The following is an 11,719-nucleotide window of genomic DNA, read 5'->3' as shown; positions in this document are numbered from 1 at the left end:
GAAGTTTGTTTAGTCTTTAGTAATTTCATTTCAAAACACACAAATACCCTCAGGGATAACTTGTTACCTTGGTTGATATACTTAATCTTATAGAAATAATAAGAGAAAAAGAGAAAAGTTATGACACACTCTAGAAAATACAACATTATTAAGAATTTGGAACAAATGTAAATATTTTTATTAAGTCATCAGTTACTGAAGTTCCTTACCTTTAAGGAAACCAGTTACTTATGCTTGAATGTTCTGGCAAGAGTAGAGAAACGTTGCCACAGATAGAAAATTAGCATGCAGAGATAAGAATTCAACGTGAGCTAATTTCTAATTCTGTCCCCTTCTTCCCTACAAACTTCAGATTACTGGGTAATAAACATGATTAATATCTTTAATTAAATATTGCTGAATAAGTTGTCCATTCCTTAATGGACCTGTTGTCAAAAACTATAATAGCTTTATAACCTTCTACATCAAATTTATGGAGAAAGAAATATGGTGAACAATCTATCTATCTATTCATCTATCTGTCCTCCATCCATCCATCCATCCATCCATCCATCCATCCATCCATCTACAACAATACAGATACCTAGTGAAGGAGAGTGATGTTTAAAAACTTGGTTACTGATATGGATCAAATTGATTTATACTTCCCAATCTGTAACTTTCTTTTTGAAGAAAGCAAAATACTTTATCAGATACAAAAAGTGGGCAAGCATATACTAATTATATAGAATGTATCATAATATTATAGTCATATTATACATATATCATCTTAGTATATACACTAATATGTGTGTATATGTATTCCAGGATTCCAGGGTAAAGTGCAATTGGCATATCAAGAAAGAAAGAAAGAAAGAAAGAAAGAAAGAAAGAAAGAAAGAAAGAAAGAAAGAAAGAAAGAAAGAAAGAAAGAAAGAAAGAAAGAAAGAAAGAAAGAAAGAAAGAAAGAAAGAAAGAAAGAAAAGCAAGTCTAGGGAAGGAGCCCCAAGTTTATGAGTAGAAAACTCTTCAAGAGATGAGGAAAAAATGGTTGAGGGTGAGAATAGTGACTATCTGGGGTGAAGAGGGCAGAACTGAATGGAGAGACTTGAATCCTGAATACGAACCTCCACACACAACTACACATGCAAATATAAAGAAATATAAGCAACTAGATTCAACATTTAAAGAAAACCACGTAGGTAATTTTAAAGAAATGTAACAGCTGTGTTACTTTCTATGTTCTCTGAGTTCTGAGTAATGACCACCAACCACAGCTTCAATGAAAGCCCAGTGCTGCCTAATGTCATATTTACAAAACAAAAAATCAGCAAATGGACCATATTTCCAACAGAATGTTAATACTTCAAAAATTGAGACCTGCTGAGTAGATTCTTTGAACCCCTCATCTCTTTAAATGCTGTACCATATAATTATTGAGCCAGGAATATAAAGAGCTAAAATGACTTGCAGTCAGAGCACTGCACTCTGTCCTAAGCATAAACGAAGATATTGGAAGATACTTATTTTCATCTGATGGTGTATATGCATAAAGGGCATTTGAAGGTGTTACCTGGCCATGTCTAGTACAGGTACTTGAGTCAAAGGACACCAGTAATGAGAACTATTAATGCAAAACAAGACTGACCTTCTCCAGCCATAAAACAGAAGCAGTTTCTTAAAGCTTTAATAGCATTTATATGATTTAAGAACTACTTTCTGAACTAGAGAGCATTAATTATACAATTCAGCCTTTGGAAAAAAATATGTTGTGTTAAAAACAAAAGTGCATGTGACCATAGTATTTATGAACTGCTATTCTATTAAGATGCTTCCCTGAAAAAAAAGAAACATTCTAAGCATTTGGTAGTATTCTTGTGTTTATGTAGATTATAAAGTAAAGTATAAACAGGTATATGCACATATTCCATTCATAGGTAGTCCTCATGTTATGACCAATTATTCAGCAACTGTTTTAAGTTATGATAAAACTGAACAAGGGGGACTCACAGCCTCTCTGTCACAGCACCCCCTGGGTCACATGATTGCAAACTGGGCATTGGGTACCTGGCAGTTGTGAGGCAAGGTTATGTCCTCATAATTTCCAACATTCCCTGCCAGCTTCCCACAATCAAAGTCATGGGGAAGCTGGCAGGAAGTAAACAATCAGACCATGTTCTCACTGCTTTTTTGCCTGCTGTGCTCCATTGCACTTGCCTGCAGCAACTCCTCAGCTATTGCATCACTCTGCCCACAGCAGACAGCTCTACCCCAAAGCATCTGTCAGCCTTCTTGTCTGGGATTCCTGTGTCTTTCCACTTACCCATGTGATCCTATGATTATGATAGTAACTGGGCCTGCAGGAATGCTGTCACTAAGTGACATGGTCACATGATGTCATGATTTAGAACTGCATTACTTAGTGATGGAAATTCTGGTGCCAACTGCTGTCAGCACCTGAGGGCTACCTTTTACAGGAGTTATTATTATAGACACAACAATGGGAAATCACAGCAGCCAATTCTTTAGGTATTGGCTTTAATATCGTATCAAGTATAAACTGAACATGTGTTCAGACTTCCCAAGAACCTAGGTTGTCAATAAAGTACAGTATATGTATGAATCCAAGCAGTGTGGCCTTTTGTAAGTGACAGATGGAAACTTTGTCCATGTCCAGATTTTGTAAATGCCATCCAAGCTTTTTTTGGTGTGGTACCCAGTGTGCTGAATTACTGGGACTACAATGGCTGGTCTATGCTATAATATTTCAACTTAAAAATCTTGATAGTTTGAGATTGTCTCCAATTCTTTGTTCTCTATTCTACTATCCCCTGTTATTGGCACGTCAATTATTCATAGTTTCTTCTTTTCAACTACTTAAATCTGATATATTATGATTCAAGACTATCAATTTGTATACTGATATTCCACAATATTTAACCTGCTTCATTTATTACTACTTTTCAACTGTATATCCCCACCAAATTTTTATTACTGGCACATAAGAATTTTTACAGAATCATATGGGGACTGAGTTAGCCTAACTGTCTGCTAATATTTGAATAGCCAAGACAAATCCTTGTTTAGACTAAAAATGCTGCTACTTCTTCAAACAGTGACATAAAATCTACAGCATTTGCATTAGAATCCAGTGAATTCTCAAAACACAAATGGCAGCTTGCACTACAGGAATGTCACTTGGAATTGTTTCTCTCTTGAGCAATTGCAACTTGCTTTATATGTAAGCATGTGTGCCAATGTCTGTCATTTGGAAGCAGAGCCCTTGAAAGTTACAGCTGACACAATGAAAATACATGAGGACCTGTGAGTCTTTTGTTAAGAGTTCATTTATCTCCCTTTGACTAGCAAGTTGTTGGAAACCCCTTCCTGCACACCTGACCTACGTTAGATGCTCATTTTTTATGCTGTGCATTACACATGTAAACATTTTGCAAATACTGCTTTATTTCAAGGTTGTTGCTACTTTTATTTTCTTTCCTTCATTTTTTTTTTAAAAAGAAAGATGTGTAGGATAAAAATCTTTTATTTTCTATTTCTATTTCATCTCCAAACAAATAGAATGAAAAACATACAAACCCTGTGAGATACCTTAGCGTTGACCTGAGTATAGTAATCATAAAATCATGAGCCATAGCCAAACACTCAGGTAGCTTGATTAGCGAGATAGGAAGTCTCCCACACCCATAGTTGCATTCCAGAACAAATCTGCAATGTTGTATGTAGAGGCATTTTCCCTGATTAGGGCAGAGGTTCCCAACCCACAGTCCATGGACTGGCATCAGTCCGTGGCATGCCAACAACTGGGCTACACAAACAAGTAAAGCCCCATCCATGGGCTGCAGACAGCATGCAAAATCATGGCCCCTCCAATCCTCAGAAAAACATATCTCCATGGAAACTGTCCCTAGTGGCCAAAATGTTGGGGGCTGCTGGATTAGAGAATCAACCATAGGTAGATATGCCAGTACAAATTCTAGATGATGCATGCATGTGCATCAGATACTATACTCGATAAGATACCATACCAAATATTTAGCTAGTGTTGGCCTTTCCTCCCTGTTTATTTATTTGTTTGTTTGTCTGCCTGCCTGCCTGTCTGTTTATATCCTTGTTCTAAAAGATGAGGTACAATTGACTATGTTATCATTATTCCCCAAATTTGCAGTTGACATTAGTTGAAGAAAGAGGAACACTGTTTCCAGTTATCCTCTCTTCCATTCAGGAAATTCATGATTGGACATTGGGTGGAGCATATTCAGAAATAGTTATAATAGATAACAGATAACAGATAATCAGAGTTGGAAGGGACCTTGTAGGTCATCTAGTCCAACCTCTTGCCCAAGCAGGAGACCCTACACCATTTCTGACAGATGGGCATCCAATCTCTTCTTGAAAGTTTCAAGTGACGGTACTCCCACAATTTTCGAGGGCAAGCTGTTCCATTGGTTGATTGTTCTCACTGTCAGAAAGTTTCTTCTTATTTTCAGGTTAAATCTCTCCTTGTTCAGTTTCCATCTATTTCTGTACTTTTTCTAGAGTCTCAACATCTTTTTATAGTGTGATGACCAAAATTGGATCCAGTACTCTAGGTGTACAAAGGCTTTAAAGCATAGTATTAGTACCTCACTTGATCTTGATTGTATCCCTGTGTTAATGCAATTTAGGATTGCATTAGCTTTTTTGGCTGCTGCTGTATACTGCTGGCTCATATTTAGCTTCAAATATGACAGTTACTCACAGTTACTGCTATTAAGCCTGGTTTCACCCAAGCTATATGTGTACTTTTGGTTTTTCTTGCCTAAGTGTAGGAGTTTACTTTTCTCTACATTGAATTTCATTTTGTTAAATATGGCTCAGTGTTCTAGACTGTCAAAATCCATCTGGATCTTGAGCCTAACTTGTTGGGTGTTAGCTATTCCTGCCAGCTTAGTATTATCTGCAAATTTGATAAATTACCCTTCTATTCCTTCCTTTATGTTGTTAATAAAGTTATTGAAGAGTACTGGGCCTAAGAAGGAAACTTGTGGTACCCCACTGCTTATTTCCCTCCATGTACACTTAGACCCATTAAGGACTACTTGTTGAGTATGGTTGGTCAGCCAGTTGTGAATCCATCTGGTGGTGGTGCTATCTATCCCACTTTTTTCAATCTTACCAAAAAGTAGGTTGTAGTCTACTTTGTCGAATGCCTTGCTGAAATCTAAATATATTATGTCCACAGTATTTCGCTGGTCTACTAATTTAGTCACTAATTTAGTTGGATCTATGCGGCTGAGGTTGTTTTAAATAAGCTTCAAAGTCACTCCAAAGGAGTTTGAGATGTGACCATTTCCTGATTCATGTCTGTTTTGTTTTCTCAAGGAAGCAAGAAATATGGATAGGAAAGGGAAAGAGAAAAAATCAATCCACAGTTGCTGGGTTTAATGCCACTTAAAGAGGTTTAAATAGTAGGAAGAATCCAACATACTATGACAAAGTCTGCTTATATTTGACTTTTGTCTTTTTTATTTCCTATTCCTTGTAATTATTTGCATTTATTTGCTTTACAGATGAGATAGCACACTTCAAACTGCAAAATCTATAAAAAAATCTTTCAAAAAATGATAAACCATGGTAAATGTAGTAAAACTTCAACAGGATCAAAAGGGCTATTGAATTTTGATGAATTTCTTTTAAACTCTACATCAGGTGCTTTTCCCTTTTCAAAAGTCAACAGGGAGTTTGTTGTTAATATGAAAGAGAACATTAACATTCTTCTCCATGTTAGAAGTGGAATCTCGTTTTTTAAGGAGTCTAATTTCAGTAATAAGTGAATTGTTGGGATTTTGGTGTGGTTTGCCTACATGAATTGCTTTGCTTATTTCTTCATCTAACAACCATGTGTTCCCTCTTATGATACACTTGGCATTGTCATTTTAAAACACAACAAGTCCCAGTGCATCCAGGTGACAGCAGTTCTGTTCCAGTGTGATTTCCTTTGCCATGTACTGTATTGTGAAAGGCAGTGTAATCTCTCATCCAAGCAAGTTGCTTAGCTTCCAGGATTTCTTTGGTGACAAGAGCTGGACAAAGATTAATCTGGGCAAAATTCCTGAAGTAGCAACAAATTGGGCTGATACAAATTATGCTGTGCATATTACTAGAATCATTAACCATAATCATCTTCAATTAGAAGTTTCTAGAGTATGTGTAAAACCAATCAATAAATGCATGCGTAAAACCAATCAATAAATGTCTACAAGCAATGCTCATAATTTACAAAGACATTGTTAACTCTTTTGATTCTGGCTGCTGTTGTTATTAAAAATGAATTGGTCTACTTCAGTCCTCTTGAAATGTGGGAAACTCCAGAAAATGAAAACTGTCATTTTATACTGGGAAGATTACTTTTTCATTCTATGGGTCTGATCAATCTAGAAATCTACAGGAATCCAGAAATCTGAATTTCAAATGGTCATTCAGAAACTGAAGATGACATTTCTTTCATTTCTAGTTTAATTTCTACTATAGCTATAAAGGTAATTTAATTCATCTATTTAATTATAGTATGGATTGGCAAGCTTCCAAAAGTTTCTTTCAGATTAATACTGAATTTAGCTGAGTTCTTCTGGGGAAAAAATGGAGAAAGGAATAATTGTTCTCAGGTTGATAAGTTGACAGAATGTTTTTCATGTTTTGGAAAGAAGACAGGGCCCAGTGGGTGTGACAATGAGACATATAGGTGAGATCTCATCAATGGTAGGACCAATTGCCTCACGAGATATGCTGTTTTACTTTATGTTATATTTTTTTCCTTCTAAATAAAAGGAAATTGTTTTCAACTGGTGAGGGTTTCAAGGATAAATATATAAATGCTTTGCAGATTGCAAGTGGACTTTGTTAGTGGACTTTGTCTGTCCTACTCTTAGAATAAATGATGGGGAAATTATTCTGCAGGCCCAAATCTCTAATATTAGAGGAAGACTCTAATTGCAAGAAGCTAGGGACAAACCTCTCCTATCACACTGCAGGATCCATTCAAAGCAGAAATGATGTATAACAAAATGTCAGCGTAGGATTTTGCATCTGGTGATGATGCAATGGATTTTTACATTTTTTACAATAAAATGCAGCACTTTTTCTCAACCTGACAGCACTATACAAATTCTGATTACTTCAAGGATAATAACAGGAAGTGAATGTTTCATAAGAAAAGCTCTATATTAGCTCATACAAAGATGGCATTTTATATTTCTGTTGGTTAGCTGGTACTACTAACATTTGTTACTTTTGAGTTCCTTGGTGGTCTCTGAGCTTGGTTGTTTTCTTGCAAATGTTTCGTTAACAAAGTCTGCTTATATTTATGCTTATGTTACATCAGTGCTACTGGGGCGTGGGGTTTGCAAGCCACTAGTATTTTATATATTAGTGGCTTGCTTGCCATGTCATATTGATGGGGGTGGCATTGGGCTGGGTTTTTTTTTCCTGCTAGCTTGTTTATCTAAGTTGATAGTTCCTCGATTGGCATACAGTTTGCAGCCTGGCTGTTGGTCTAATGTTAATCTTGTTAATTTCTGCTCATCTTGGTGTTGATTGCAGATGAGATGTTTTGGTCTTTTTGTTTTCTTTCTGGCTTTTTGATTGAATCTTATGTATGGTATGTAGATGTTGTTGATCTCTATGTGCCTGTTTATGATTAATTTGTCTGAATGCCAGGCATCCAAGAATTCTCTAGCATATTTGTACTTGGCTTAGTCTAGGATCCTCACAGTTTCCCAATTGAAACTATGGCTAGCTCTGCCCATCTGCTGTGAAATTAAGCAGTTTTCATCATGTTTTCCAACTGCTAATTGGTGTTCATGGATGTACTCTGCTCATCTTCTGCTATTTGTCTTACATAGTGGCTATTACAATCTGTATATATTGTATATTCCTGTTTTTTCTTCTGGGGCTGCTCGGTCTTTTGGTTTTGTTAATATGTTTTAAATAGCTTAAGTTTGTTTGTGTGATACAGTGACATGGTGTGATTGTAACAATTTGTTGTGGCCTCTGATGTATGGCAATGTTATGCATTTCACAGGTTGTGTTGGTTGTGCTATATTGGGTTAAATGTCAAGCACTTTTATTACTGTTATATCTAGGAATGTGTAAGAATCTCTGTGCAGAATAAGGAATTCTTTACTTTTTTTACCAACAGAACTTGGATTATATTGACACCTTGTGTCAGTGTTCCAAGTAATGCATCCACCAAAATCAGAACTCCAAGGCAGGTAGATTCCTCAAAGGAAATGTTTATTGGATTCATTATATCAGCACAGCTAGTGAAAACCAACTCTAAAAGTCACCACAGGTTTTCCCTTATTAAAAGAGGAAATATCCCCCCCCCCCCCAGATGTCACTGGTCATATTACACAATGAAAGTTGCTGACAGGCTGCTTGGTCATTCCTCTCTTCCTTCAATTGCCACCTGTTGGGATGACCTTGGTCCCATAAGAAAACTCTTTTTGACTGTTTGCTGGACTATCTACTTCCCCCACCCTTTCCCCTCTCAGAATGTGCCCCACTCTATGAGGCAGCAAAAGATGGCTTCAGCAGGTTTGCTTCAGAGTTGACACCCTGTATGTCATGTATTAACTCTCAGTGAAAAATTATGTTATGAAATATTTTTTCATTTGAACTGAATGACTTTTACCCAAATATAACGTTTGGGGAAACAATGATGCATGCAAACATGCCACTAGAGAACAAGCCAAATACAAATGTATGTGTGTGTCTCCAACTGTAGGTTCGTACATAGATGTGTCTGGCCTGTTCTCTTGATGCATAATTGTCTCTACATTTCCCCAAATGCCAGTCCTATAAGCCCCACATTAAACTGATTTTCATCATTCAGAACTGAAAATCTTTTAGAAGACATTATATACGGGAGTCTCTGTGGTTAAACTGGGAGAAGATTAAAAGACAATATTATTTGAAAATTCCAGTCTGGTTATCAACTATTGAAGCATTTTCTTATCCTATAATATACAAAAAGGAACAAACAGTTAGATATGGTGAAATATTGAATGAAAAGGGTGAACAAAAAAGCATATAGATTTGGAACCAGAGATATTTTTATTGGGAATTTTACCTGAAATATATAGTAAAGACTTGAAATACCTGATTGTAAATGTATTAACAGCGGCTAGGATTGCATTTGCTAAAAACTGGAAAAATACTGTCCAGTGTTTTGGAAGTTATATTTTTGGCAAGAGAATGTATTCTCAAACTTAGCAAAGTTTCTGCTCTAACATTCACTAATAAGTAAAGATATAAAATTTTCTATCTGAATGAATTTGTACAAATTAGAACAGTGATTATGGTCTCCAAACATTTATTTTACTTGAGGTTTTTTTGTAAAGTGTATTTTTGTACTAGTTTTATATCTTGCACCTAGTCATATAAAGTAAATGGTGATGGAATACATCTGATCCCATTTGCTTTAAAATATTTGTATTAAGGCTAAATAATCCCAGTTTTTAATTTGTGGTTCATCTTTCATATTGACTGTTTCTTTCAGCTTAATGTATTTTTCTGCACCCCAAAATGTAGTTACAAAACTTGAATTTTCTTCAAAAGCGACAACTGAATATATATATTTTACACATTAAAAAACACAAGATTTTCCAACATTATTCTCTCATTTCTCCATCTTCTTCTTCTTCTTCTACACCCCTTTTGTATAGGACATTGTTGCACCTTATCAGAACTTCACCAAGATGTCCTGACAATGCACCATCAATATATTCTTCGGTATTGGCAAGCTGCATATTCATGTAGCCATCAACCGATACAAGATAGCCCTTGTATTCCATTCCCCACTTCAATTTCACCATTACTGGCTTCCCAGTTAGCCCATTTAGAAATGGCTTTGGATTGAGAGGCAAACTCATAGCAACCCGGCCAGGCGAAGGGCGGCTGAGACTGCAAAAATTATTCGGGGGGCAACACGTGCGCCCGCCAAACTTGCAAAAGAAAAGTCAAAACATTTATTTTGAGAGCATTGTCTTTTTAAATGTCTATATTAGGAAAGGGAATTTTTAGACAAATAGATTACATAGAGGAAAGATAGATTTAAAACTTCTTCATTAGGAACTAGACAAAAAGAGTAAATTGACATCAGATAAATTGTCATTAAAAAGACACATTGGGAAGATTCCTGTTAAAAGTAGCATTAAGGCTGTACCTACTTTGAAAATGATTAAGATGTGCTTTGAAAAGCAATACATTTCTTCAGCATTTCTTTAAAGCAGCTGTATCTTTTTCAGATTTTGGGACAGAGTTTCAAAAAAGATGAGCCTTAAAAAAAGTTCTCCATCATTTGTATTCCCCTCAGGATATGATCAAAAATGTCAAAATGGCTGCCTCTCCAGTGTGATTGCAGCTTCACTTGTTTTTAAGTGTGTTGTGCATGCTTTGATTACATGTTTGCAACCATCTTGTCTTTTTTGAATATATCCTGAAGACATTCCTTACTCCCATGCACATGCCTAAAAGCCAGTTAAAGGGAAGAATTGTATATATTAAAAAAGTGTCAGCAGTTCTGTTTATTATTTGTGGAATTATTTGTGTCATGTTGCTGACAATTTATGGCAGAACAGTTTAAAGTGATAAATATAACATATCTGTGAATCTCTCTTTTACAAAATCATTACAGGTAGTTTTTGACCTATGATCATTCATTTAGCAATCATCTGAAGTTACAACACTGAAGAAAAGTGACTCCAACCCTCACAATATCCCTGTATTTGCGTGATCTTGATTCAGGCATTTGGAACTGGGATATATTTATCATGGTTGCAGGATCCTGGGGGCACACGGCTGCAATTTGTAACCATTCCAGCTAGCTTCTGACAAGCAAAGCCATTGGGGGAAGCTGGATTTGTTTAAGGCAATGACAAATATGTCATAAAATTGGTCATGGTCATGTGATAACTCACCTAATTACCAATCCACACACTTAGTGACAAAAGTTCTAGTCCCAGTGGTGGTTTATAAGTCAAGGACTACTGTACCTATAATTTGGTTTAGTACTACCAAGGATTTATTTCCACATTCCATAAAACATTTTCTTATTACAGAATGTGCATGAATCTTATTAATCATGTTACATGTTGATCAACTAGAAGTAGGATTAATCAGGTATCTAATAGAAAAGTCAGTGAGAGTGATTATTTAAGCATTATTTGTATCTGAACAGGAATACATCAAACTTCTTTTAACTGTGCAAGTAAATCAATACAAGAAGTTTTAGATCATGCCTCTCCTCTTCCCCATATTCTTCCCTCATTCAAGCTTTAGGAAGATATTAATTTTCAGCATCTCCTTCTCACAGTAATTATGTAAAACATTTGAAAACAAAGTGACAACTCTGTCAATCAATAAAGAATGCTAATTTAGAATAAATTACATGCTTAATAATGTCCTATCTACACCACCTATTTATTCTCTGTTCCTCTAGCCCAGGGATCCCCAACCTTTTCGACGCCGCGGCCCGGTTCCGGCGTCAGCTGGGCGCCGCGGCCCGGTTCCGGCGTCAGCTGGGCGCCGCCATCTTTTTTTGACGAAAAATCACTTCCGGTGACATCACGAAGTGATTTTTCGTCAAAAAAGCGGCGCCAGCGCTTCTGGTGAGCTTTTTCGGGTAGAAATGGCTTTCTACCGGAAAAGCTCACCAACGCTGGCGCCGCCATCTTTTTGA

General features: G+C 36.3%; 1 pseudogene across 1 annotated transcript; it reads right to left on the bottom strand.

Annotated features, from left to right (window-relative positions):
- Nucleotides 1-9,584: 9,584 nt before the first annotated feature.
- On the bottom strand, nt 9,585-9,998 carry LOC113413775 (small nuclear ribonucleoprotein F pseudogene; annotated as a pseudogene). The gene has a single exon (XR_015748882.1). The product of XR_015748882.1 is annotated as a small nuclear ribonucleoprotein F pseudogene (transcript).
- Between the last annotated feature and the right edge of the window lie 1,721 nt (nt 9,999-11,719).

Source organism: Notechis scutatus, chromosome 3 (assembly GCF_049901735.1).
Source record: "Notechis scutatus isolate UNSWTSFEM ecotype Mainland chromosome 3, rNotScu1.2, whole genome shotgun sequence".
Classification (NCBI taxonomy): Eukaryota; Metazoa; Chordata; class Lepidosauria; order Squamata; family Elapidae; genus Notechis; species Notechis scutatus.
The sequence above is the reverse complement of the archived record's forward strand: the minus strand, read 5'-3'. Positions and strand labels throughout refer to the sequence as shown.